The following is a 27,677-nucleotide window of genomic DNA, read 5'->3' as shown; positions in this document are numbered from 1 at the left end:
GCACTTGGTAAATTTGGTCTGCCAATAATTATATTTTCGGTGGGTATTTATATATATGTATATATATATATATTATTTTTTTTCCCTGAAAAAACAAAGGTTAAAGTAACATTATAGTTTGGTGTGATAAACAGATCTGTCTCTGTTTAAAAAAAAAAAACGTAACTATTCACAGAAAAAAAGGTTCAAGTAAGGTTAAAGTTAGGTGGATATGCCAGTGACAACATCAACGTTTTGAACTAAAAATACATACAGAAATTCCCCAGTTATGGTTAGCAGAGATAACTATAACTTGTGCCTCGCCATGCACTACTTCTGACCTCACATATTACATCCCTCGTGACATGTTCTATGACATAATTTATGACATCACTGATGACATCTCAAATGACATCACTGATGACATCATCCAAATAGTATGTTATGTAATGTTATACAGAACTTCTACAGCGAGCGTTCAATGACCGGTTTCATGGCGCTAAGAGCACTAGCAGCAGAGTGTGTTAGTTTGTTTCATAGTGTACAGCCTCTCCTCTTCCTATGTAGGGTGAGGCTAGGCAAATAAGGAAGGAAGAGTGATCCACTGACCCAGATGAAAAAGGGGTACAACCTTCAGGAGGAAAGCAGCCCTGGTTCTGATCTCTAACTTGTGAGGATAAAAAGTGGTGAACAGAAGTCAAAACTCACAGACACACTTGGCAGAAGAAATGGCAACAAGGATAACCGTTTTCCTGGTTAAAAGCCTTAATGAACAACTGTGAAGGGCTCAAAGAAAGCTCCCATCACAAAAGTAAGAACCTGGTCCAAATACCACTGCATCATAATTAAAGAAATGAAAGAAGTCCTATTGGTCAGATCATTCACAAAAAATGTCAAACAATGGAAGACTTGAAAAGGGACAGATGATCTGGGAGACAAAGAAAAGCAGGCAAGGCTTATTGATACCCCTTCACCATACCACAACTTTCCTGGGCTAAAGAAAGCGCCAACTAGTGGATGTTAGACAGGACACAGAGGACTGAAATCTGAACACCTTCCTGGATGCACGGGAACAACAAATTTATGTCCTGTAGTCCCTGTGCAGCCGTAAATGCTCAGCCCATGGTGGTATACAGTACTGCTCCTATAACCAGGAAGAGCTGAGAGGGCTCCAGATGAGATGGGGGTCACTGAAGGAGAACCCAAGTCATGCAGCAGGTATCCTGTCAACTGCATGTGTGACTGCACCATCTCCAGTCCTGGCCTTCAGAAGCTAGTCGTACAGATAGGGAAAAACTGGAATCCCCGACCCCCTAAGATTGGTTGCTACCACTGCCATTACTTTTGTGAACACTTGTGGTGCCGATGCCAGACCAAAAAGAAGAACAGCAAATTGATAGCGAGTCGTGCTCACCACAAAGTACAGGTGCTTCCTGTGGGACTACAAGATCAGTATATGGAAGTACATGTCCTGTAAGTCAAATTACACCATCCAGTCTCCAATATTGAGCAAGAGAAAGCATCTTGAACTTCTTGCATTGGAAGAGGTTCACAACCCTGAGGTCCAAGATCTGACAGGGACCGTGGCCCTTCTTTGGAACAAGGCAGTGCAGTGAGTAGCATTCTTGGCCAATCTCCTGAGCTAGCAGCAACTCCATGGATGCTTTCTGTAGGAAGGCTGCCACCTCTGACTACAGTATGGGAAGATGTTCCTGGGAACAGTCTGAAAAGGGAGGGGGACTCCTACGAGGAGACTGCTGAAAGGGTAAGGTATAACCTTTATCCACAATCTGGTTGACGTACTGGTCCAAAGTTACGGCCTTCTAAGCATGTAGAAAAGGTGCATCTGATTCCCTCCGGTCTCAGATGGCTTGGAGGAGGAAGGAGTGACTGCTTGAGAAGGTGCATGGCTTTTGCTCTTCCCACTGCCACTGTACTTTCTCAGAACAAGATTCATAGACGACTTCTCAGCAAGAGCCCCTGGATGTTAACAGAAACTGAGGCTGCTCCAAAATCCTCAACACTTCTGAATACCTGAAATTCCCTCCTTCGGGGCTGCAGACCAAGAGAGTAGGCCATGGCAGAACTGGATTGAAGCTTTCCAAGGCTAATTCAGCCTTTTCCCCGAACAGTCTGGCACCTTCAAAGATGAGGTCCATCAAGGTGGATTGCACATTTGAGAAAACCCAGAGGTTCTCAGCCAAACATGCCTCCTGACAGCGACAAGACGTCCCCATTGTCCTGGCAACAGACTGTATAACCTGACCTGATGCTGCTTGACAGACCCTGATCAATTCTTGGAAATAGGCCTGATGCTACTTGGGAATATGGGCCAAAAGGCGTGGGCATAACACCCTAGCAGGTGTGTGGCATTGAAGGACTTCAAGGACAGGCTCCCAGCTGGAAAGATCTTTTTGGCCTAAGATGTAATCCTTTTAGATGCCCTGTTAGCCAGTGAAGTAAGAACACTTCAAGGAGTGACCATAGCCGAGGGACAGGCCTGAATTACCAGAAAAAGTGTGCTCTGACAGGAATGATGGATAACTCAGGCTAGTGTAATATCTTCAGGCGACAGACCTGTTGAACGCAGGGGTCGAGGTCAGTTTGGTCCACTTAGTTAAAATGGAGTATAGGAGAGCCGAACTGAATGGCAACATTGACTCCTAAATGTAGTGGAAGGTTGCAGGACTTTAGTCAGACTGTCAGGCTTAACTTTGACAGTAGGCAAGGGAAACTCCAGAACCTCTGCTGCTTTTTTAAAAACAGAAGGGTATGAGGTAGCTCCAGCAGGGAGGAGCCCAGATGGGTCCAGGAACTCCGAGTAAGGGAAAGTGATGATGCCACTAGCCTCAACAAGTCCTTGAAATTTCTGTAAGGGCTATTGAATGACCTCCAGTTCATAGGCCGTGTCAAACAGATGATAAAGAGCATACCTTTCCTGGAACTGTTTAGCTTCCAGCTGGTGTTGTGCCAACCTTTTGGGTGTGCGTACAGGTTCCAGAGGCTGGAGCACCGAGTTGATAAACTCCAAAGTAAACACTGGCACTGAGGGCATCAGGGGTGCTAAGTAAACAGGAGTCAGAGGCCAATTCTGGTTATAAAGAGAAGTCGAAGAGTCTTGGCAACTTACCTCATTTGGGTTTGCTCAAATGCCTCCTCCTCTTATGTTTGTCGGGAGGATCTCGACTCAGACTACGCCGGAGGCCTTGATCTGTTCGGGACGTGCACCTACCTCTTCTTTCCCTGGTTCTGGCCATAAATAGCATGACCTCCCTTTCTTTAATATCCTTTGGGTACATGCTCCAGCACTACGAGCAAGATTTAGAGCTGTGGTCTGGATTGGGCGTGAAAGGAGGACTCCCCTCCTCTTAAGCTGGGAAGGTATGTATCAATAGTTTGTAACCGTAAATGCGGCTGCAAACCACTGATCAGTTACTGAATCGCAAGTTTGGCTGTCGGACAAGTTACACTTTAAATATGGTGTCAGGCAGACTCGGAGAGCAGGCAATCATCTAGGGGTTTCAGTACGCTCCCTCCAATATATTTCCAAACACAAAACGTTTCCTTTCCCCCTGTCCCACCCCTCTGTTTTTAATGGACATAGGTTGCTTTTTAAAAAAAACATATTTTGTTTGGGAGTGCAAATGCAGAGACTGACATCTGCTGTCTCTTGCAAAGCTCTATCCTTGCATTCACAGCCAATCACAGTGGGTCTCACCGCTAGCTGGCCAATTAATATTTTCAATGTGACCAATTATTACATAGGTCACATCATACATTGAATTTCCATTCATAAATTGGCCAGTGTGCAATCTGCACTACCCTGGTTTGTGAACCGTGATCGTATATCAGACCCTAAAAATATTCCAGTAGAGATCTTCCTACACAAGACCTCATGCAAAGGGATTTAAAGACTACTTATTTCTTACTCAGGAGCCAATGGAGTGCAAAAGCATGTTTCCACGTTTTCACATGCACCAAAATCAAGGCTGCAGTATGCTGTAGTATATAGAGTCCAATCATCAAGTAGTCCATATTTGCACTACTGGAATAAAGTAATCTTGAAAGCAATTACTGGAATAATGTAATCTTGAAAGCAATTATCCCAAAGCTACCCGGACCTAGTGCTGAAGGTTTAAAAAGAGCATTTGTCCTCAGATGGAAGAGATCCGTCCATATACCCTTTGCTATCCAGGTTTAAAGAGAGATCTTGGTGGATCCAGACTCCCAGATTCACATGAGTAACTCCTCACAGACCAGGAAGTTGCTATACATATTTCTTAGAGAGCGCTTCATCCTGGAACCACAGAAGAAACCCCCCGCTGCACCCTCACTGATGAGTCCCAGGGCTTTCTGTAGATTCTGCACATTGCAGTTCATCCTCCCTACCCAGATAAACAGGCAAGGCAAGCTCAACTTGAGCATTTTATTTCTTAAAGTAAAATCTTGAACAAACTAAGATCTAAATTGGATGTAGACTGCATGCTCATATTACTGGATCCAACCGCAGCCTTCAACTCCATCAATCTCTCTATTCTGAATAAAAGACCAACAGCATGCTTGAAAGGGATAGTGGTTTTGGACTGGTTCGGGTCTTTCCTTCACGATTGACCATATAGGGTGTTACTGCCACTATTTCTCTCCAAATTAGGAAGACTGTGGTCTGGCAGGGGTTAGACACCCATTCTAATTACCCTATATCATTTGCCACTTATTCCAACATAAATATCATGTGCGCTAAGATTTTGTTTTAATTGATTCTTGAGCTGAACATCTGGAACAAAAGAAGAACTTTTTAAAATGACTCCAAGAAATAGACAGCTAGATGTTTAGCAACCAGTTTAAACATAACTCCATCAACACCAAAATACTGAAGGTTGGAGTAAAGCCAATCACCTGACTGTTAAATGCTATGTATTGCTTTTACCAAAGATGAAAAGATCCTAGCCGGATGCCAGACTGATAACTTGTAGACAGACATTTCTCAATCTATTAGGTTAAAAATGGTTGGAGTGCACTAAAATTAGCTAATCACATCACAAAGGTTTCTGCAATGTGGATGTCATTCATTTTCTTCCTTCTCATGGATCTTTAACCACTCACCTCTCTATAGGTCGCTTTTGTTTTTTAAGAAAAGTATTTTTTACTGAGTTGTAATTTTCATGCTTTTTATTTTTCTTTAGTCAGAACTACAACAATCCAATCTATTATTTATATGAGATGAACACATTAGAGATTGCGTTGAAGAATGGATCATTTTTCCCTTTCAAATCAGACGCTTGTATTGATGGCCATATTTTGCAGATGTATTTTCTCTTTTGCCTAGATTCATTATGCCACTTTATTTTGTAAAGAATTGAGCCGGTATCCTTCCTCAGTCCATACCATTTGTAAGGTCTGGCATGCCACCTCTGGCCAAACTAACTAGTTCCAGATCAGAAATACACTGATGGGCAATTGTCATAATCTTGAGAGCCTTTATCGTCATCATTTTCCAATTGCTTACTCAAGAACCAAATTGAGGATGGGGGGTGAGGTTTTCTTCCCTGTCAAGGTTTTCTTCCCTGTTAACTCCAGGGCAAACAGAACATCCCTATGGTCCAAATATAACACAGAGAAAATGGGATGTCACCAGTTCGTTGCCCATGCAAGGTCAGTGCAAGTCTCCAAGGATTTTGAACCCCTACCAGTTGGCAAGGAAGATGATTATGAGTGGGTTCTGATTTCTGAGCCCTGCATATTCACTTGTGTGCGCAGGGGTCCGAATTACAAGTTTGCTTTTATATTGTTTGTTGTAAACTATCTTTATTCCATTAAAAAACAATGACATAGCAAGGAACACATGACATTACATTTTACTTCCTGTATAAAACCTAGTCAAGGTACAACAAGAAACTCCCTTCCCCCCAACCAGAGGGAGCAAACAGCTCATTCCCCTTCACTGTCCGCGTCCAAGACGCACCTCTTGTTCCCCCAGAGAGGGATCCCCAAGTAAAAGGATTCTAGATCTGATGCCAAGGTACCCCCCTCATACCATCCGTTTTGGAACGAGGGCTGGGAGGGTCAGGAGCAACATGGCCTGCCCACTGTTCGTGGGCTCTCTTCACCTATCATGGGTTCCCCTACCCCTCCTCTCCACCCACAAGGATGTCCAATAGGGCTGACTATGTTTGTAGGTCGTTCTGGACCTTGCCATTATGCCTATTCAATTTAATAGGTTACTCCTCTGTAAGGACTCATTCCATCATGTACATGTGCCATAGGTGCGTGTGGGGGTCCCTGCTACACATCCAATACATTGCCTCCCCTCTACGTGCCAACATGAGTTTCAGATTCTAGAATTTATGATACATCTTTTTACCTTTTATTTTTAGAAGCATTCCTAGTAGACCCTGAGAGGCCCAGGTTCTAAGGGAATACCGGTCACTGTCTGAAAAATTCAGAAGATGCTGCAGCGACACATCCAGCGCGGCACCTCTATTCCGGAGTACACGCCTCTGGAAGACAGACTGCTCCTTGACCCTATTATGGACAAGTCCACTTGCCCAATATACCGAAAGTTGGTAAACATGTCGAACCCCCTAGTGACGCTTAGGGCAGCATGGACGGGTGATCTGGGAAATATAGACGACACAGACTGGCAGGAGTCATTGCAAAGTCCACGAGAGATAGCAGTGAGGATGCTATTTAGGTTACTACAAATTAAAATACTATACCGTACCTATTACCCGCGTACGCTTCTCTACACTTGGGGTAAAACACACAAAGCGCTCTGCGTCAGAGGGTGTCAGCAAGAAGGCACCTTTTTTCATATCTTGTGTGAATGCCCGAGTATAGCTAGTTACTGGCAGGAGGTTACTGAAGTCCTGTCCAACGTCTCAGGTATGCTGGTCCCTATGGATGCAAAATGGCTCCTCCTGATTAGAGGTGACTTTGATTGGCCCCGGTACACAGGAATCTGGATGGCCCTACCGGCTGGGATAGACAAAAGTAACATTGCAAGGAGGTGGGAGTCGCCCTTGCCACCCACACTGGGAGAGTTGAGGGCAGAAGAGACGGTCTATAAAGGAAGAGGATGCTCCAAAAAGTGGGAGGGAATATGGTAATTATGGCGACAGTATAGACTGGGCTTGGACGTTGAGGACCATCAGCCATGAAGGCATGGAGGTGCAGTTCTGTTTTTGTCAAAGGGGTGACCTTGCCGACTGTATGTATAAAGTAGTAGGGGTTGTACCTCCTGAAATGTATACTGTTGATGTTTTTATGTCTACCCGGGAGGATCTGATTGTAAGACTGAATCGTCAACCTAGTACAAATGACTAACTGCTGTCATTTATGGTCGATTGAGCAAACAGTTAATAAAAGATGATTAAAAAAAATGCAGAAGAAGGGCGTGGCCAAGATGGCGGGGTGAGCGGACGCTTCCTCCCGTAGCTCCTCCGGCCCGGCCAAGCTTGAGCCCTTTTCTTACGCTTTTCTCCCCCCGCTGAGGCTCAGCGTGTGAGAGGAGTGCGGCGGAGCACCTGGCGCGCACGTTGTTGTCGCTTTGGTTCGGATCGCCTCGAGGGAAGTCCCCCAAAAGTCCGATCGAGCTCGAGGAGCGACGGAGGGCCTGGGAGGCGGAGCGCATCGGAGTGCTGTCCGGGCGCCTCGGCTGGGCCTGGTGCTGAAAGCTGCGATCTGGAGGAAGTCTGACCCGTCGCTCGACGGAGGGTGAAGGAGCTCTGCGGGCTGGGAACCGGCGGTGCGGAAGACTTAGGACGGGTGCTTTGGCACTCTGACTTGTGTCGGCGACACTTCGCACTGTGTGGGCCCCTGTCCCTTGGCCGAAGTACGGCGGACTCTCTGTTGGGGTCGGACCATCTGGGCCCTTGCGTGTGACAGACTGAAACCGGCGGTGGAACTTATCTGATTGCTGTGCGTTTAGGGGGCCCCGGTGGTGTCGCCGGGCCTGGTCGTTCTGCCCTGCCCCGCCCTGCCGCCATTTTGTCCCCGAGGGATCAGTGGTGTTGGCCTTCACCGGAGCCCTTGCTGGTGGATGTATGTGACCGTCACTGCTGCCGGGCTGACTCTCTGAGGGACGTGCTGATGAGGAGCCCCCCACTGTACCTTCCATTGCTGTCTCGGATGGGCACCCGCGGCTGGCGGTGACCGGACTGAACCGCCATCTTGTCGCCTGTGACGCAGCGATTCTGCTTGCGGGGGGACCCCCACGTCGGGCGCTTGCCAGCGGCTGGGCATCCCTGGGGCGGCTGGACCTGTGCCCACCCGCAGTGTTTGCGATGACTGGAAGAGGCGGCTCGAAGAAGGGGGACCGCACCCTGCCGGACATGCTTGGCAGGGCCCAGCAACTGCGGGACAGAACACAGCCCTCGCCGGGGTCTTCCCGGGCCTCGGCGGATGTGACTGGGGGGGAGCCACCGGTCACGAGGTCCTTTATGGAAGAACTGTTTAGCTCCCTCAAAGACACTGAAGCGGGAAGTGGCCAGCGAGGTCCGGGAAGTGCGTAGGGAAGTGGAGGGCCTTGGCGAGCGCGTTAAAACGGTGGAGACGGAGGCCCAACGCCGGGATGAGGAGATAGTCCATCTTCAACAGGACGTTCTCCGCCTCCGGGAGCAGTGTGTTGAGCTCCAGGCCCACTCTGAGGACCTTGAGAACAGGTCACGGAGGAACAACATTCGAGTGCGTGGTGTGCTGTCCGCAGACGAGGGGTCCGATCTGGGGGGCTACCTGCAGGACCTGTTCCGAGAGATCCTGGGGGAAGCTGCGGACTTCCCTATTCGCATTGATAGGGCACATAGGGTTGGCCGGCAGCGCCAGTCATCGGCACCTCCACCGGATATTTTGGCTTTCCTGCCCGACTTCCCGCTGAAGGAACGCATCATGACTGAGGCCCGCAGGAAACAGCCCCTGACTTTCCGGGAGCGGCCTGTGGCGCTTTATCAGGACCTCTCCGCCATCACGCTGCAGAAACGCAGGTCCTTCAGGATTGCCACTGACTTTTTGCGCGAACACGAGACGCCGTACTCTTGGGGACATCCCTTCCGCCTGATCTTCCGGTGGAATGGGGTGCTACATCAGCTACGCTCCTTGCAGGACATTTGTGGGGTCCTGGGGCTTACGACGGCGGAGGAGGAAGGGGCTACACCGTCGTGGAGGCCCTCGGAGAGACGGAGCCGGCGGAGGTCGGCGAGGCGACGATCGGTGGCCAGCGCAGGGCGTCCTGATTCCCCTACCATCAGGGCGGACATGGCCGACGCATTGAGGGCGGCGGCCAGGGACTCGGCCGGCTCCACCGGCGTGGCCTTGACGGCCTAACACTCACTCCGGGGGGAGATGCCTCTAGCTTCTTTAAATGCTGGGTATGGGGCGGGGGGGTCGGGGGGGAGCGGATGGCGGTGAGTGGCAGGACGTCCACTTCGTTCTTTTTCTACGGACTTGCCCGTTTTGGGGCTTGACTGGGACAATGGGGTGTTTAAGTTTGCATTTGGCTAGTTGCCAGGGTTGTGTTTTGGGTGGGTGTAGGGGTTGTTCTGGGGTTAGGGAGGTTCCGTCCGATGTTGTCCGTGCCCACGCTTGGTCTGTTTTGGCTTGTCCCGCGCGATTGCCCCGCGCGCCCCACCCGCTGATCCCCTGCCCATTGCACGGCGTTCCTGATCCCCGGGAGGAATGTCGGCCCTAAAGGTAGTGACCCTTAATGTTCAGGGTCTGAATAACCCTGTGAAGCGCAGAGCGATCTTATCTTTGCTGGAGGGGACGCAGGCGGACATTTGCCTCTTGCAGGAGACCCACTTATTGTCCCGGGATTGCCATAGGCTGCGCTCTGCTAGGTTCCCTACCCAGTTCTTCTCCTCGGCAGCGCACAAGACGGCGGGGGTAGCCATTCTTCTAGCGAGCTCCTTTAGGGGGGAGGTTTTGTATAAGTGTGCTGAACAGAAGGGGAGGCTTCTTGCGTATCGCATGCGCTTAGGAGGCATAGCGTTTACAGTCGGTTCCGTTTATAGCCCAAATGACCACCAAGAGCGTTTCCTGGACTCCGTGTTAGTGGATGTCACTGCTTCTCCCGACCGCCACGTCATTTTGGGGGGAGACCTTAATATTGTCTTCGATTCTGTGATGGACAGATCGGCGCAGCGCTCCCCGCAGACGGGGGAACTGTCCCAGGCTGTGAAGGCCCGGATTGCGGAAATGGACTTACACTACCTTTGGCGCTCCATGCACCCCACTGATAGGGACTACTCTTACTTTTCACACGCACACCGAACCTACTCACGGCTGGACTATCTTCTGGTGAGTGGACCGATGCGCGCTGCCGCCACGGCGGCAGACATTGGGGTCCTGACCCTGTCTGACCATTCACCAGTCGCCGGCGTTTTCAAGTGGCCGGCGGCCTCCCCCTCTAGGGGGGTGTGGCGCCTTCGGGGTACCCTTTTACACAAAAAGTCTGTAGTGAAGTGCATTGGGGAGGTCATACAGGATTACCTAACTCACAATAGCAACACCGACACTTCACAAGCGACACAGTGGGCGGCATTGAAGGCAGTCCTCCGGGGGGAATTTATTTCCATCTCCTCAGCCGAAAATAGGGAGCGGCAACGGAAAAGGGACGAGCTGACCGTTCAGGTCCGGGAGCTTGAGCAGGTCCACCGCCGCACGGGGGCGCCAAGGGTGTGGCGGCAGTTGAAGGCTGCGAGGAAGCTCCTGTCGGCACTGGATCTTGATAGGGCGGAGTATGCCGCCTTGCGCTTGAAGCATGCCTTCTACACTGGGGGGGACAAATGTGGTAAGCTCCTAGCACACCGGCTCCGGGTCACGCAGCAGCGTAGCGTCGTGAGGGAACTGGTGGGTACGGACGGGGTGGTCGTCTCCGGGGACGCAGAGGTAGCGGAATCTTTCCGCGGCTTCTACGAGGCGCTGTATGCTGAGGAGCCCTCCTCGCCGCGGGATGCCGAAGGCTATTTGGAGTCAGTGACCCTTCCGGTGCTGGATCCTGCTCAGGCGGACCACCTGGAGCGAGATATCCATGTTGAGGAAGTGATTTCCGCTATCGCGCGGCTGAAACATGGTAAGGCCCCCGGGCCCGGACGGGTACACGTCTCTGTTTTACAAGACTTTTTGCACGGCTGTGGCCCCTGTCCTTACTCGGCTATTTAATTCCTTCTCCGAACCGGGAGCCATCCCACCGGATCTCCTGAGGGCGACGGTCTCGGTAATCCCGAAACCTGGGAAGGACCGGGCCTTCTGCGGTTCGTATCGACCCATCTCGCTTTTAAATGTCGACCTCAAGTTGTATACGGGGATTCTAGCGTCCAGGCTGGGTCCACGCCTCCCCGGATTGGTGGAGGCGGACCAGGCTGGCTTTGTACCCGGCAGACAGACGGTTGACAATACCAAGCGGGTGACGCATGTTCTGGAGAAGGCCTCGCGGATCCCGGGGGAGCGGATGTTGCTGTCCGTTGATGCGGAGAAGGCCTTCGACAGAGTTCACTGGCCGTATCTCGAGCTGGTTCTCAAGAAATTGGGAATCGGTGATAAGTTCCGCACCATGGTATTCAACTGTTACAAGCATCCTTCAGCGTCGGTGCGGGTCAACGGGTGTAGCTCCGGTGGATTTTCTATCGAACGCGGCACGAGGCAGGGCTGCCCCCTCTCGCCGCTTTTGTTTGCCCTCTACATGGAGCCGTTTGCTCAGAGGATTCGCAACAACCCGGATGCTATTGGGGTCCAGATGGGCCAGTATGTCCACACGGTTAGTCTCTATGCGGACGATGTCCTGTTGACCTTGGAAGACCCTAGGAGGTCGCTGCCTGCTTGCCTCCAGGAACTGGACGCCTTTGCACGTGTGGCCGGCTTCAAAATGAATATGAGCAAGTCGGTGGCGTTAGACGTGTCCCTGGCTGCGGATACCAGGAGGGACCTTAAGCGACTCTTCCCCATGCAGTGGTCCTCGTCCACGGTGCCATACCTGGGGATTCTGCTGGCGCCCACATTGCCGGAGATGGTTACGGCCAATTATACCTCCCTCAGCAGGAAGATCAAGGAGGAGCTTGGCCGCTGGAGCAAGGGCCTACTGTCCTGGCTGGGGCGCATCGCGGTGGTTAAGATGACGGTGTTGCCCCAGATACTGTATCTTTTTCGGGCCCTACCTCTCCAGCCCCCGGTGGGCTGGATACGACAAATGCAGGCTGACATCTCCCGCTTTGTCTGGCAGGGCCGCAAGCCACGGATGAAGAGGGTCCTCTCCACGCTTGCTCCGGAGGCGGGGGGTCTCGGTATTCCGGACCTCCGTAAGTACTTTCAGGCGGCACAGCTGCGATATTTGGTGGAGTGGAGCAGGTGGGAGTCCGACAAACACTGGCTCTTTCAAGACCAGGCAGTGGCGGGCCGCACCTTACAAGAGGTTCCATTCTTGCGCCGCGCGCATCGCCCCCCTAACCTTTACGCCTCTTTTGTTACGCGGGTCCCCCTGAGGGTGTGGGATGCAGTCTGTGAGGCTCGGGGCCTCACCACCTTCCCTTCGCCGTTCACACCCATAGTGGGCAACCCGGACTTCTCCCCAGGGATGGAGCCGGGAGCTTTTACCCATTGGGTGCATGCGGGCTGCAGGGCGCTCTTTCAGATCTATGGACCGGAGGGCGTGATTCCTTTTCAGCAACTTCGCCAGGAATTCGGCCTGACGGAACTGGACAGATTGCGCTACATGCAGGTTCGGCATTGGGCCCTCCAGCCCCAGGTGCTTGACACCGCTGCTCGTCAAATTACACCGTATGAGAGGTGGCTGGCTACCCGGACCTCCGACGCTAAGCTAATTACCGATCTGTACAAGTACCTACAACCCCCGCCGTTTCACTATTATAACCCGGGGAGGGAGCGCTGGCACAGAGAACTGGGTAGGACGCTCAGCCACAAGGAATGGGACAAAATTGCGTATCGGGCGCGGCACTCTGCATATCATACGGGCCTTACGGAGACCTTTACTAAGGTGTCCACTTATTGGTACTACACCCCGGAGAGACTGTATGAAATGCATAAACACACTGACAAGGGGTGCTGGCGGGGCTGCGGGCAGGAGGGTACCCTCTCACACATTCTTTGGGATTGCCCCTTGCTGACCGCTTACTGGAAGGAAGTTTTGGACGAGGTGGATAAGCACTTTGGGATAGAGCTGCCGCGCTTCCCGGCGTATGTCCTGCTGGGCCTCCCCAATGACATAATGTACCCATTGAAGTCCCGCAGGGGTAGGCAGATCGCGATTGCGCTGGGGTCTGCGGTCCAGAACATCCTTATCCACTGGCGCACCACCACTGTCCCCTCCATTACGGGTTGGTTGCATAGGCTCTGGCATGTGCTGGGAATGGAGAAGTTGTCGCTTACGGTGGCGGGGGAGATAGACCAATATGAAGAGCTGTGGCAACCCTTTCTAGCGCTGCTGTCCACCGAATTCCGGGAGCTCACCTGTCCGAGGTATCTTAGGCTTCTTAGGCTGACGCCGCCGGTGATCCCGGCGGTCTAGATCACATGTGAGACGGGGTCCTCGGGGGGGGGGGGTGCGGGGCTTTTTGGGGCGGATAAATCTGGCGCGGTACCATAGGACGGGGGGGTTGGGGTATTGTTTTTTTTCCCCTCCTTTCTTTACTGGGGGGATGAGGGATGGGGGGGGGGGTGGATTGTGCTTTGTTGAGTTGCTGCTGGCTTTCATTGCTCAGATTTGGGGTGTTGGATATGCACGCAGGGATCCCACAGATTGCATTTCTTGCCTTTCATTTACTGTGCTTTTCCTCTGGACCACCGAACTATCCTTCGCCAACCCTCTTGAGTTGCACCTTTTTCGTTTATTGTATTATATGTACCCTAACCTCCTATCCCCCTCCCCCATGGTTTGTTTTGTTTCAATAAAAACGTTTTAAACATAAAAAAAATGCAGAAGATGGAGTCCCAGTAACATTTCACAAGAGAACAATCCCAGGTCAAAGGAAGAAATTAGGCCCTCTCTGTCTTGCACCTAGGATATGCGGCACTTCAAACTGAGTACATTTTGCTTCGGACCACCAGTGTTATGTGTATGCAGTGTAAGAAACGGAATTGTATCAATTTGAATCTAGCATTACCCAAGACTGCTCTCACCTTGTCCCAGGTCTCGTCTGTAAACTAGTCTCCTATGTCAATGGCCCAGTCAGATTTTTCCTTCAGTTCTTTGCTTGAGGCATCACTCCTGAGCACCATGTACATATGTGTTATGGTGCATTGCGAGGCACCCAGGTGTAGAATAGCCTCCAACGTCCTTGAGGGCGTATAGCATGCCGAAAAACCACTCCATATCTCCCTGACTGTCTTCACCAGTTTTGCATATTGAGAAATTGGCCAGTTTCCACCCCAAACATGTGTTAAGCCTCCCGTATCTTCTGGGTAAACACCCCCTAATGTTTTGCAGCCACCGTACCTCCAGCGGGTCATCTTCGTGGTCGCCATAATCTGTTTAAATGGCTGCAGTACCCATAGAGTCAGCAAAAGACACACAATTGATGGACGGAATGCAGAACAAATCAAAACATTCTCCCCCAGTCAAGAGATCTGGGTTAAATCCATCATTCTTTTGCTCACCATGCCACCCCAGTTTAGACCTGGCCATATGCAAATCAGTCTTGACCCTGTGCCTCATGGGAACAGTCCAGCCCGAACTGCTGAGCCAGGTCCTCCCTGGACCGTAAACAAGCATCCTAGGACCCGTTTCGGGGTTTCAACCCTCTTCAGCCAGGATAGCTTGATTCCAGTGGCACAGTGAGCCCGGGAACTACGTCTAGGCATACCCGGCGCACTTAGGGCGAGAAAGTCCTAGGATGCTTGTTTCCAGTCCAGGGAGGACCTGGCCTGGCAGTTCGGGCTGGACTGTTCCCATAGGGCACAGGGCCAAGACTGATTTGCATATGGCTGGGTCCAAACTGGAATGGCATGGTGAACAAAAAAACGATGCATTTCGGCCCAGATCTCTGTACTGGGGTGAATATATGACATTGTTCTGCATTCTGTCCATCAATAGTTCTTTTTGGATTTGTCACCCAGAGTGGGACGGGTATGCTCAGACGTGAGTCCCGTGCTCTCCATGCCACTGGAATCAAGCTATCCTGGCTGAAGAGGGGTGAAAACCCGAAACCGGTCCTAGGATGCTTGTTTCCAGTCCAGGGAGGACCTGGCAGTCCGGGCTGGACTGTTCCCATAGGGCACAGGGTCAAGACTGATTTGCATATGGCTGGGTCCAAACTGGAATGGCATGGTGATTTAGGCCCAGATCCCTGTACTGGGGTGAATGCATGACATTGTTCTGCATTCTGTCTATCAATAGTTCTTTTTGCATTTGTACCCATAGAGTCAGGCCTCTGGCCAACTATAGAACCTGGAGCACCCGCTTTATTATCTGCTTCCAAATAACTTCAGTCTGTTTGAAAATGTAAGGATAAGCCATCGAATGCAGGAACCCCTCATCAGGAGTTCCAATAAACAGTCTTCCCAATGTGTGCCCCTTAGCAGTCTCTTTTCACAAGTTTTTTCGTCTGTCAACCATCTAGCTGTGTGTTGTATAGGAGATGCATAGTAATATGCTTCCATGTCCGGAAGTCCAAAACCCCCTTCCTTCAAATCTTGTTTGAGCAATGTCAGGGTAACTCTGTTTCGTTTATCTGCCCAGAGCAGCTTAATCATGAGTCTAATTTTTTAATGTTGCTGGGGGCAGATGGACATCTATAGGAAGTAAAGGCAGTGCAGCAGCACCACCATCTTTGCCACCGCCACTCAACCTCTGACCGAGAAAGGCAGAGACACCCAGAAGGCAATGTAAGTCTGGAGTCCACGGACCAATCTCTCCACGTTTAAGGCGTATTGTTTTTCAGGGGTGTGGGCTATCATTATCGCCAAGTATCGAAATGTTTCAGTCTCCCATCTCATCCATAATCTCTGTGAGAGGTTGGGTGGTCAGATTCCCCAAGGGGAAGAGGAGGCATTTACACATATTGACACAAAGGCCCAAGACATCTCTGAATTGTTCCAGGCAGAGCAACAACCTAGGGACCAGAGGTCACAGAAGTCTAAAACAGTGCATCATCCGCATACAGGGACACCAGATGGGTGATATCCCCCACCTTGAGACCCCAGTTCACCTGTTGCACACAAATTTATATCGCTAGTGGTTCTATGGCCAGCACGAACTACAGTGGAGCCAACGGGCACCCCTGATGGATGCCCCTCTGAATATTGCATGCGTTTGAGACCATGTTGCCTGTTCGCACTCTGGCTGTGGGTTGCTTATAAAGTAATCATACCAACCAACTGAACTAAAGGCTTATTCCAATATGTTGCAACACTTCCCATAAAGAATCCCAGATAAGGGTGCTAAAAGCCTTTTCCAAGTCAATTGCTACATGGGCCATTTTGTCATTCCCTGTCCTGTACTGAGTGTTGCACGTGTGTTAGTCGCCGTGTTCCAACGAGGCACAAAACCACACGGATCCTTGTGCATCAGACCTCTCACTACCTGTCCCAGCCTGATTGCTGAGGCCTATCATAGTATTTTTATATCAAAGTTAATCATGATGATTGGACGGTACAAGGAGGGGTCCAGTTCTTCTGTCCCAAGTTTCGGGATCATACAAAATATACCCTCCCTCATTGTGAGCGGTAAAACCCCAACTGCAAACACCTCCCAGAGGACTTCTAAAAGATTTTCTTTTGTCTGGGTGGAAAATAATTGATACAGTTCAGCAGGGAATCAGTCCCCCCTGGCGATTCATTTTTGGGCAACACTCTAGAGAACTTCCCGGAGCCCCTCAAGGGTGAGTTCCCATTCAAGCTCCTCCCTCAAGGGGAGCTCCAGCACGGAAGCGGAAGTGCATCTAGGTATCGAGTTAAAAGGACAGATGCTACCGGTGGCCCCTAAGTATAGATCTGTTGTAGATGCTGGGCGAATAGTGTTGACAGAAGGCTGCTTGACAGCTATGGTATTATCTGTTTTATGTAATGCCAAGTTCGGGGCGTGCTGGATCTCCCCTCTTAGTATCCAGGCCAAAAGCCTACTCAGCTCAGGCGTCCTGTACAAACGTCCCTACTTGATTATGTTGTATAATGTGCTTATTATGACCTAAAATCAATAAACATTGGTTCAAAAGCCTATTCAGCTTATCTCCTTACCGGTGAAGCCTTTGCAGAGTGTATATTTGCCCAGTTTGTCTCATGTGGTATCCAATATTCTCTCCACGTCTAGCAACGCCATCCAAAGTGTAGGTTTTGGTGGGAAAGGACTGCTGCAGTTCCACCAAATGTAATTCACCTCTTGAACCTCCCTTCTGCATCTGCCCATGAACCTCATACACCAGCCCAATACAACTCCCCGAATCACCAACTTCTTAGCATCTCACTCATTCCCTGGGGAATCAGTGTTTTCCCAGTTGAGGTCAAAGTAGTAAGAGTGCTGTACCCACCGCCTCCACTGCAGCCGGATCATGAAGTAAATCCCTCGTGAGTTGCCACTGGGGCAGTGCCTGGGGAAGCGTCCCTGTTGGGCATCCTCCATCACATACTCGACCAGGATGAGGAGAGTGATCGGGCAGAAATCTGCTGAGGGTTTCGGGTGTATTATACTGCTCGGGCCACATTGGAAATCCCCAACATTCAGTCTAGTCTACTAAGAGTTTGAAGGGTCAATGTGCAACAGGAGTTCTCATTGATGAGGTGTTGCTCCCTCCGTATTTCGGCACACGTTCTGAGCATGACTTCGCTTAGGGTTCTTGCTGTGTCTGGTCTCGAAGGGGAACCTGTCTATTGTGCCATCTAAAATACAATTAAAGTCACCGCCCATATGAGTGGGGAGTCCACACGGTATATCAGTAGATGCTGCTGTTTACGGAAGTATTCGGGGTGTAAACATTAAGGAAAGTATGATCCTTCCCATCTATTGTGTCCTGTAGCAGAAAGCTATCACCCCTCCACATCTGCCTCCAAATAAATCAGTTTAAAGGGGGTAGCTGCTGAAATCCATATGGACAGCCCTCTAGCACAGAACAAATAAGTGAAAGAATAACGCTGTCCTGCCCATTTTTGGCAGTTTAAGTGCCTCTATATCAATGAGGAGGGTTTCCTTGAGGCAGGAAACATCAACCCTCTGATAGCGAAGGAAGGAGAGTACTCTATATCTTTCTAAATAAGTTTCCAAGCCCCCGACGTTCCAGGTAAGTATATTGCACATCATGGTGGGTCATGTATCGTGGAGGATTGCTCCCTCCTTGCACAATAATTACACTCCACGCTGTAACTTGAAGCATAAAAGGATATTTAATTAGGACAAGGTAGTAACAATTAACATTAACCAAACATCATTAACTGTAACATTTCCCCTTCATCCTTCCCTTCATTCACTCTTTCCATCCTCAAACCATCACACCTGTGGCACTCATCCCGTTTCAATCTGCGACCTCCTCCATCTCTCCATTCTCGTCTTCACCTTTCTTCCAACATCCTCTCTTGGATTTCGTGCCATCGCTCTTGCATCCCGCACCCCGTTCAGTCACCTGTTCCCGAGGCGTGGATGCACCCGTATGTGACTCACCACCCCTCCAAAGTACTGCCAACCAGGTAACCCCCGTAGGGCAGTTGCTTGCCCCCCTTTCTCCTGTGCACCTTTCGCATCACTACCTTTCTTCCCTGCTGCACCAGATGGATTGTAGTAGGCATTCCCTAGCAGCGAAAGGTGCACTCCATTGTCCCTAAACAACAACAGCTCCTCTAATTTGAGCCCCACGTCGGCAATCACCTGAATGTCCTTGGTTTGGCAGAACACCCTCTTTGCCCTATTCAGATTCCTTCAGGCCTTTTCCACTGCTGCGTGCTTAACCACCCCTCTCAATGCTTTGCGTGGCATAAACGCGGTCCATGCTAAGCACATTCCCGCTAAATTGCATTTTAGCACTTCTAAATCCCTCTGCATGTGCTGCAAAATTGCCAATCCCGTTAGCCGTATCAAGTCATCTTTGCCCAAGTGTAGGACCAACATATCGGGGCAGCCTCTTTGGAACACCATTTTTGTCAGCCACGGCAATAAAGCCCCCCATTGCATCCCTCCTTTACCCCACCAAAGCACTTCGTGGTGGCTGCTCCTCAGACCCAGGTCACTGTTATATTCCATATAGGTATCATAACATAGGCCCCGGTAATCTCATTACCCGCCACCTCTATTCTCTCCCTACATTACACTTGTCACGGTTTACAGGGACTGACCTTTTACCTAGATATTACACTGCAGTCAGAACGCGGGTTTACCCTAGTTCAAAATCTCATACATTATGCATGAGGATTCTTGGAAGCACAGCAGGACTACCAGCTCCTGAATAAAATCTATGTACAAAGTTCAGGCCCAACGTCATCCTTACGCCGACACAGTAATACAGCAAGGTAGGACCCCTGGGGAGACCTATGGGTATATATACATCACTTCTTGCAGAGGAGACCGAGACTTCCTGGCCGACATACTACCCAGAGAAACTGAGGTTCCTGCATGCAGACACTCCAGCTCGCAGTGGTCTAACATCCCTTGCGGGGTGTCCAACTCGAGACAAGGACGGGGTCCCACAGTCTCTCACTTCAGGCAATGGGGTTAACTAAATCCTAGAGGGATTCTTGGCTTAACACCTACATACATGCTAGGTTTACTTAGGTACATCTAGTTAGGGAGGCATCGTAGGAGTACGCATCTTTTATCATGTGTTTTGTATATTCATATGTATTCATGACTATAGTAAGATGGTAGAGCTATACCATCCATTTACTTTTATCGTACTGATAATCATTTATATCTCATACTGCCTAACGGTTGTTGCAGCTTATCTATTCTACACCAGAATAACAATTGTTCAATAAATTCTTATTTAAAACGCCAAGCTTGTTTATTCTGTGTATTTCTCTGAGACTGACTAAGTGAGCACAAGTGACTGAACGAAAAGTAGTATATTGTTTCCACGGTCCTGAGGGATCAGGGTTGTCATGTTCGATGGTTGCCAAGAACTATTCTCTCCTTGGTAAGAGGAGGTTCTAGTGGCACAGTGGGCTAGTTGGTACAAGAAGGCCAACATACCCAGTGGGGGTGATCAGAGTTCGTCTGACACCAATCCTGCAGTGTATGGTGTACGTTGTCTAATCGCGCAGATCCTGTATACCTTTTATAGGAACTACACAACATGGCGCCACCAATATTGGTTGGGTACTTATTTAACAGTAGAATCTGAGTAGTTCAGTCGTGCTATTTTCAGAAGTCCCTATTCACTAAACACCAGAGACGTCTGGAGTGGGTAGGCTAAACTCCGCCACAGCTGAGTAGGCGAAAAATACTATTTATTAGCTGTTGGTTAATCAAGCTTGAAGGACACAGTGTTCCTAAAAATTGTGCAAAACACCTTATCTTGGTTCCCTTGAAAAGTTATTTTGCACAATGACTAACCAGGTCTTAGACACACTAGAACAGCCACTACCACTCTCGGAAGACGAGGAGGATGCAAACGCAATACATATTGCAGCAAACGTTAGAAATGCAGTCACCCTGAAACTGCTTGCGCATGGTTTAACACCTAGGGGTGGCTTAGTAGCTTTCGTGATTGAGGCACATGAATCATACAGAACAGAGGTATTTTATTGTTGGGTTACATTCCCAGCAGCGAATGCAATTACTAAAACTTTTCAATTTTACACAGAAGATGAACCACCAGGGGAATATTGTCCGTATGGAGACAGTGAAGTTCCGCTCACGTACCAGGAACACTTATACTGGTTTAAAGGCACCCTACCCCATACAAGAAGAAGAGTAAGACTCGGCCCGCTCGGAAGAGAAGGGGCAACTTGGCCAATATTAGCGGCCTACACACCACATCTAACATCAAAATAATGCCAGGAGCAGACTTACTCATACTTCATAAAGAATTAATAAAACTTTACTGTTATGGTCCAGCAACAAAAATTACACCACAAACATTACATGCAGTAATGGATAAAATGCCCACGAAACGTGAACAAATGCCCTTCTGGATAGCTCAGAAGATCACACAGCTAGAAGCAGTATTCCCAAATACTAGCGCTTATGAAGAACATAGAATGCTGACAATCGGTTTACCCATGGGATAACACCATAGATAGAGGAATGTACCTCTTGGGGTACAGTTTTCGTTGCCATATATATCAGAACTTATGGTATCCCGTCATTAGCAGTAATACCAGACGTATTAAGACAAATACAAAATGAGTATGGAGCAGACCTGCTCTGAACTTGGGGAGGGAGTTACTAGGTAACTATCCCAAGGTATCAGTGATAATATTAGCAAATATTAAAGGGGAGGCAGCATCAGTGGCCATCCGCCAACGCCTAAGGGAGTTCAGTCCTTTACAACAGGAACACAAACTACTAAAAATAATAGAAACTGCGTATGCAGAGTTAGGCAGGGACAGTTTGGGTGGAAAAGCATTAAAACCACAATTGATGGGTAGTCCCGAAAAGGAGACTTTCAAACAGACGCCTACTTCTTCTTAAAAGTGGGACAATAACAAAAAACAAAAAGTTAAAGAAAACAGATCTCAATCCAGAGGTTGATCTCCTCCACAGGAGCCCTCCGAAAAGAGGTATAACCTTAAGAATAGGGATAATATTAGGAAACCTGACAGGTAACAGGATACTGCTACACGTTCCTCTCATTCCTTTCAGGGTTCATCGAAAAACTCCGAGAGGGAAGGACGGTCAGACAGACAAGAAGAGCATACAAAGTCCAGAGACAAGCAGAACGCCCAAGACTACACTTCCAACCAAGACGATATAGCCAAACCAAGGCCACATTTCAAAAAGAAGAAGGTTGCAGGTCTATAGATCAAACATGCCCAGAATTCTAAGGACTCGACTACTAAACGGGGAATGGGCTCTGACGATGCTAGACAGTGCGGCAGAAGTGACAATAGCTCGCCAGAACCTGATGGAATTTCTGGTGACAGCGGACTTGAATGATTATATCCCAGTGGAAACACCTGATACTAGGGTAAGTGTCCCACACAAATTATATGAAATTACACTTCAAATGGAGGGGGACAAATGCAGGACAGTAAGAGGTCTCTTTTGGGAGAAGCCAACGCTTGCTTATGACATTTTGTTAGCTGCACAGGAATGGCCGCCAGCATTCGTCATGGATTGCCCTAGGGGAGATACGGCAATTTTACCAGCTATCTCCAACCACGTTCCCAAATATTCAAAATATACATATGAGCGAGAGTGGGCGGTAGCCCAAGCACCAGCATTATGCAAAAATCATGTTGGATGGGATGAGGATTCAACCCACCACATAGTTCCATTAAAAAACACTCCAACTGCACAGAGGCAGTATTGAATAAAGCAAGAAGCTAAAAAACAGGTCAGGGAGATCTTGGATCAACTTGAATACCAAAGAGTGATTGAAACACACACCTCTCAAATGAATAACCCTTTGTTTCCCATATCAAAGCCAGACAACACATATCGTCTAGTTTTAGATTACAGACAGTTAAACACTTGCACTAACACATTTGCAGGTCAAAATGCACACAGTGCCGCATTAATGAATAACATTGTGCGGAAAAAATACAAACCAAAGCTAGATATCTCAAATGAATTTTTTGCCAAAATATAGCGCCTGAGAGCAGATATTTGACAGCATTCTCAGTGCTAGGGTCACAAGGGCAATTTTGCCAACTCCCCCAGGGGTATAAGAACATCCCGGGGTTGTTTTCAGCGAGAGTAACTAAATTACTTCACAATCTGGATGAGGAGGCATTGTCCTATGTGGATGATATTTATCTAACGGACGATGACCTGAAGGAACACTTGAACAGAGTGAATAACATAATTTGGGGATTTGCCTCTGAGGGTTACAAATTCAACTTAAAAAAATTAAAGCCCCCTTAACATCCTTTTTCTAGAATATGAGCTTTCAAGTGAAGGGAAAAGCCTGGCAGCTAACTGTGTTTTTAGGAAAGTGTGCACTGCTCCAACCTCCAAAATCGTTAAAAAACTTTACAATCGATCTTGGGATTCCTGAACTTTGGCAGAACATACATTTTGGATTACGCGGAAAGAGTGAAACCTTTCTACGATTTAATAAAACCGGACTTTTCAGTTCGACAGTGGACCCAGGAACACACACTCTTCGTTTCTTACAAGCTGACAGGATAGCTTCAAAACACTTAAACGCGTAAATGTACACAACCTGGTGATCCGTAGTTGCGGGTCAATCTGGGTACACCTATCTAACACATAATGAAGGTGAGACAGTACCAATAGCATACAAATCACATTTGTACACAAATGTTGAGATGCGTTTTGCATCAACTGAAAAACTTTTGACAGCACTACAGACTGCTGCAGTTTGAGAAAGAGGCCTTATTCAAGAGAAAAGTATAATAGTTGTTACACCAGTTCCAGCCTTAGAGGCTGCAACAAAGGCAAGCGTTCCAAACGCTAAAGCCTTGCATCCAAGATGGATACAATGGGCTAATTCTCTCATTGCAACAGATACAGGTACGACCCAGATTTAAAAACACAAGTGTTTCTGCAATACAAACAAGAATATCCTCTACCAAATGAAATAATGCCGCTAGATCTGTATGAATATATTGTTTATACTAACGTTCTGCGCAACCGGCCATAGGGAGCAAACAGCAATACAGCGGTGTGTGTGCTATTGTTAAAGGATGCATGCAGGATGGAATGTTTCACCCGAAATGCACAAACACAGTCTCTAGGAGACTGCACGGCGCAGCTGGCAGAACTAAAAGCACTAATACTGGCACTGGTAAATATGGATCGAGAATTCCCCACGCTAATCGTGTGTGATTCCTTTTACTGTGTACAGTCATATAATAAATATTTACATCACTGGGGACAAAACGGGTTTAAAGATGCAAAAGGTGGCACAATAAAGCACAAAATGCTATGGGAACAGGTAGTGGAGTTGAAAAACGAACTACCAAGGGCTCACGTGATACACTGAGTCATCAACGTGATGGCGTTCACGTTGAAGGAAATTCATTGGCTGACAAAGCCGCAAAGGGGGCTGTACGTACGGCTTCCGTAGCTGCAATCTCTGGTTCAGAAACGAAAATATGCGGTGAGATAATGGTTGCGATTATTGCTACACGCAATAACTCGGCAGTACCAAAAAGGTTTCCACTCAAATACTCCTAGAAGTTAGATACAAACAATGCTCTATTGGCTCAAATTCCTGGAGTGGGAGATAGAGTAATACTAAACATGGATCGCAGGTTAGGATTAATTCTAGCAGCACACAAGGGTATAGGTTCTGCACACGCTGGAGTTTCTGCTACGGGTTCTCTATTGAAACAACGCTACTGGTGACCAGGACTAATAAGGCAGACTAAGGACTATGTCTTCAAATGCGACATTTGTCAGCAGATGAAAGGCTCCACTGTAAAACGTGTAGCGCAGACACCTTTGCTAATATCAGACAAACCACTAGCGTGTGTTTATTTGGACCACTGCGTCCCCTTACAATCTGATGGGGCTTATAAGTATATAATGGTTGCAGTGGATTCCTGCTCTAGGTTCCTATTGGTGAGGCCCCAGCGCAAGGCTGACGCTCGAACTGTTATAAAAGATTTGCGAGTCTTTATAGGGACATACGCAAATGGCACATTACATTCTAACCGTGGCCCCGCGTTTAGCTCTAGGGCTTACAAGGAAGCTATGGGAAGTCAGGGTGTAGCATTGCCAAACTCCTCTCCTTACCATTCTGAGAAAATTTGGTCGCTGAGAGGAAAAACCGGGACATAAAGCAGTCTTTAACAGCTAGAGTATTAGGCTCGAATAGAAATGGGGTAAAACACCTGTATGGGGTACAAAGGGCATTAAACAATCAGCCAAGACGCTCTCGGGGGGGGGGGGGGTCACTCTTTATGAGGTCCTATTTGGGATAAGGATGTGGGTACCTGATCTTGATTGTGAAGGCACAGTGGAAAATGAAAAACTTTTTGACATCCATAAACGTTTGGCTGTTTTACAGGGCCTGAACGAAAGCAGGGCACTACAGAGTAATGTCCAGACGAAAAGAAGGGCCACTGGGGAAGTAAAAAGTGTCACTGCAAGACCTGTCTGGATCCCTAAAGTCGGGGATCTGGTCAGGGAAAAAATAGCGGACAAAAAGAATTTGGTCCATCATACAGAAAGCCTGTACCTGTCCTGGCAGCTGAAGGAACAAAAACAGTACTTGTGCCACCTCTTGCCAGTAAAAAGGAGAAAAGATTTGTCTCAATTGACCTAATCAAATCACACTATGTGGCCAAAACAGAATAGTAGGCCACGTGGACTTCGAAGTAACCGACATCCTCCTCTCACAACTATACAAGAAATTCAAACAGAAAGACTCATCGCGTTTGAAGGGTCACCTGCACGGAATGATGGACTAAGCAACAATGCAACTTAAGTTCAAAATGAGAACTCTACTGAAAGACAAATTTAAATTCGACCAAACACGGATAACTACGTCAACATGCCCAACAAGAGCAAGCTACAGCTTCCACAAAACCAGCGGAACTACCGAAAATTGATCGAACTGCATCTGGCTATTTCATTTACTTTGACATCTTTTCGTTCGATCCAAGCAAACGGAAACAACGCCAGTCAAAAAAACTTTCTACAGCAATTTAAAGATTTTATGAACTTTCTTAAAAAGACTTACCTGGTATCACCTTGGGTTGAACTCTGGGTATCTACAGGAATACTTTTCCTTCTTTTCTGGATTGGCCTAGTAATAGTTTTTAGCATGCTTATTAATGGAACTTATCTTTGAGAAAGTTCTGCAGCACAAAAAGTTAATGTGATTTTAAAACCACATCTATCATCACATCGTGAAAAAACAGACCTATCATCAGTGAACATCACAGCAGTTCCTATACCTGACGGTATAGTGTGGGACAAGGTTGATTTCGATATATTTGGCCCGACTGAACTTTTAAAAATACCACATATATTTAAGATGTGATATCATCACCTCCAGTACATTTTCCGATGACTGGGATTATGAAACTGTAAATAACATGTTGTCTGATTGAGAGAAATCTGCTGCTTTTTCAAATAATTAAATGTTAGAGGACACATCAGACTTTGAGTAAATGTACTGCTAAAAACATTATGGTCATCACTTCCTGCATAAATCCGCCAACCCTAGGAATGTTTTCACATATCACCATTTGGAACATTGCTCAACAATTGACAAAAAGAAGTTCAAAAACATTTGCACAAAAATGTCCGTATTTTTCAGGATTTAACAAGTCAGACCCAGCCTCATATTACTATACGGTTGCACCTACACCGGCACAGAAAAAAATGTTGACAAACACCAAACAAATGTATTCTGGTTCCTTTATTGCCCAGTTGCCTGAACAAGGGTTCAACCTATGGAAAGACATCATAGACTTAAAATCCGTCTGGGGTACTAGAGACTGGCAGGTCCAGGAAACAGAGGCACTATTTCCTCGACAAATAATGTTCTTGAATGAAACAGTGCAACAAAAAACTTGTCTTGAGTTAGCCAGGAATAAAGATCTGAATACACCTTGGGTGCCAGCACCATCACACACAGAGAATAACATAACATCACAAAAACAGGTTACAATAGATTACATTTTGCAAAGCAATAGATCAGAGCCCGATTGGAAGAAATGGTTAGTTTGGCCCGTAGACACCAATAACTGTCAAGAAATATTCTTGGGTAAAACTTAACGATTTAGTATAAATAGACCAGATCCACGTTATGTGCAACGACAATACCCAGGGGTAGTGACATCATACAGTGTTGGGAAGTTATGCCTCAACTGGCTAAAAACCTTAAGAGTCACATAGGTGAAACAACACTTATCCTTATTTTATTAGGTCCTAGGAATCCACGTCACAAACGTTTCTATTATGCTGTCTACAACGAGATTTGGAAAATATCACAACATGAGGCCGCGGAAAGATTACGAGAAATAGATTGTATAAACCTAGAGAAAGCTCTAGCAGTGGTCGAAAATGGGTTAACAACACTAACATCCAGAATATATTCACTGGGCAACACAGTATCATCTGCTATTGATATACAAGAACAAGATTTCTCCATTTTCCAACACGGGCAATCACAATTATGTTCTATTATGTTGTTAAGCTGGACGCTGCAATCTTTGCGCGCAGGCTAACATCACATCTCTGTTTTCCTCATACAATCTGACGGAAAAACAGATAGAAATGGCACAAAGGGAAGCAAAGTATACGATGCTGCGCATTGAAAAATTCGACAGATTAGCTTTCACAGTGGCTGAGTCACCGTCCACAGAATGGTTAATCCATTGCCACATAACTCTTCCGGTCACTACTTTTCAATTTCAATATTGCCTTGAACAGATGCAGGCAGGCAGATATGAAGAAATGAGTAGGGAATTCATCAAGGAATCTTGGGAATTACCATACAGGTTCCGATGCCGGAGTGAGGAAAATAAGTGTTTTTAAGCGGTACAAACTGCGAGGATACTTTAAGTGGCTCACTTATATGCCAGGATATAATGGTTCATGGGCCTGTAATTGTTCAGTAGCAAACTTATCCTGTCACTTAAAGGGTGCCCAAGGGTCTGTGGTCACTCCAGTGTTCAGGCTACTTTCAAAT

At 47.8% G+C, this 27,677-nt stretch overlaps 1 protein-coding gene across 2 annotated transcripts in view; it reads right to left on the bottom strand.

Moving 5' to 3' along the window:
• REDIC1 (regulator of DNA class I crossover intermediates 1) overlaps positions 1–27,677 on the bottom strand; it is a 960,655-nt gene that overhangs the window by 481,347 nt on the left and 451,631 nt on the right. The window lies entirely within an intron of this gene.

This window comes from Triturus cristatus, chromosome 4_1 (assembly GCF_964204655.1).
Source record: "Triturus cristatus chromosome 4_1, aTriCri1.1, whole genome shotgun sequence".
Lineage (NCBI taxonomy): Eukaryota > Metazoa > Chordata > Amphibia > Caudata > Salamandridae > Triturus > Triturus cristatus.
Note: the sequence above shows the minus strand (reverse complement) of the source record. Positions and strands in the feature narration are given on the sequence as shown.